The following is a 2,287-nucleotide window of genomic DNA, read 5'->3' as shown; positions in this document are numbered from 1 at the left end:
TATTCTGCTCATGAGTCTGCAGGTCATCGGGGCAGATTCTTCTGATCTCAGCTACGCTCCCTCATGCATCTGCAGTCCAGCTGTGGATTGGCTCATTTCTCTGCTGATCTTAGCTGGGATCTCTCTTATATGCCCCGGGTCATCTGACTATCAGCTTTTCCACAAAGACCTTGCCTGCTCCATATGTCTTCTTGACAGGTTAGCCTGGCCACATACTCATGGGGATCCCAGAAGAATAGGGGAGAAAGTAGAAATGCACAAAGTCTTTCTCTGTAGCAAATGCGCTAACAACCTACAGACGATGAAAACACATAAAACCCAGATTCAAGTGATGGGGAAATAGATGCCATCTCTTTAGTGAGAGAAACTGCAAAGTCATAGGGCCAGGGGCATGGATTCAGAAAGGATCAGAGAATTGGTACCATTAATGCAAACAACCTGACATATCTGCCAGTTCCCATCCGCCATTGATGTAGGACAATTCCTCAGCACTGCCAAACTGCCCATACGCTGGGGTCAAGAGAGAGCCCTTCGGCAGAGAATTACAGCTACTTAGAGTAGCACAAGGCTGGCAATTACTGGAATGGTAAGTGCAGAGGAAACATGAGTAGACTCAGCAGTCAATACAGTTTGGGGGGTGATCCATGATGGAACTGACTCATCAGATTCTCATTCAGATATTAGTACCAGAGATCTGAAGCAATGTGACAGAAAAAGAAAGACACACCAGGCTAGGTCCAAGATGGCACCAGCATAGGAGGATGCTGAACTCCCTCACTCCCATGAGCAAAATCAAATATGCATGGATACAGGTAGCAATTACTCCTGCAAGACAACGGAGTGCTGAAAGACAGCTTCTGACAACAAACAAGAGAAAGAGACCAACAGAGAAGGTTGGGAAGCCCAGGAGCCCTCTGGGAGCTGCAGGAACTCTCTGCAGTGGGTGATGCCATTGTTCACTTTTCCCTTCACTCTGATGGGGTGAGTGAGAGCTGATTGGGGTTTCTGGCTGCCTTCAAGGTCACCATAGCAGTCACAACTACATCGCCTGGAGCCTCCAAACCAAGGGAGCAGGCAGGAACAATAGGACATCAGCACAGCCACCTGACCTCCCTGGCTGAGAGCCTACCCCCCACCACAGGCTAGTGTGTCAGGCGCCCTAAGTACCTGCCTGGCTCCAATGGGCTTTCCAAACCTTCCTGCAAATAAAGTCTACACACAGGTCTCTTCTAGGCGGTTCCACTTTCTGTACAACTAACAAGAGAGAGACTGTTTAGAGATGGGTAGGGAGCCATGGGTGCTCTCCGGGACTATGGGAATTCTCCAGGGTTGGAGGTGCTGGTAAAAACTGTGGACCAGAAACAAAAGGTGGGGGGCGGGGGTTCCTATGGAACCGAACCTCACAGGGTGATCTAATCATAAATTCAGGTCATAGTGGGTAGTCACACCCAGGCATATCACTTCTTTAGAAAAGGCTTGTCTTTGCTTTAAGCAAGTCCTATCCATTGTTCCTGTGCATCTAAATTAACACACCTTTGAAAGGCCTCTCTGCCGGCTCCTCCTCCTAATTCACCCTTTCAGACCCCTTAAAAGAGCACATAATCTTAACCTGTCATCCCAACCTGCCTTGCTTTCTCTCACCTCCATGCAATCTTCCTTATATCCCCTCCTTAATTTTAAATGCATAAAAGAAACTGCGAAACTGTTATTCTTCAAAGAATTTGGGATCACGCTACCCGGCATGTCCTCAGTTTGGCTCAAAAAAACTGTTATAAAAATTCTTTACAGGTTTGTATGTTTTTTAATGTCACAGAATTATTGTCTACGTCTCCCTCTGCCTCCATAGGTGGGAGGGAGCTCTGTCCAGATCTGTTTATTTCTCGTTGCAGTTCTGTCTTGTATAGTCTTCTTTTGACATCTCTGTTCTTAGGTACACGTACATCAAGGATTGTTTCTTCTTCTTGGAGAACTGACCCTTTATCATAGTGTAACATTCCTGTTTTTCCCTGATAATTTTCCTTGTTCTGAAGTCTGCTTTGTCTAAAATTAATATAGCTACTCCAACTCTCTTAAGCATTAACATGGCATACGTTTCTCCATCTCTTTATTTTTCATCTGTCTGGGTCTGTATATTTAAAGTGATTTCTTGTAGATAACATAGAGCTGGGTCTTGTGTTTATTTTTTAATCCACTCTGACAGTCTCTTTTAATTGGTGTCTTTAGACCATTCACATTTACCCCTCGTAAAGTGATTATTGATAGAATTGGATTAATAGCCACCATATTT

Source organism: Myotis lucifugus, unplaced genomic scaffold, assembly GCF_000147115.1.
Source record: "Myotis lucifugus unplaced genomic scaffold, Myoluc2.0 scaffold_39, whole genome shotgun sequence".
NCBI lineage: Eukaryota > Metazoa > Chordata > Mammalia > Chiroptera > Vespertilionidae > Myotis > Myotis lucifugus.
The sequence above is the reverse complement of the archived record's forward strand: the minus strand, read 5'-3'. Positions refer to the sequence as shown.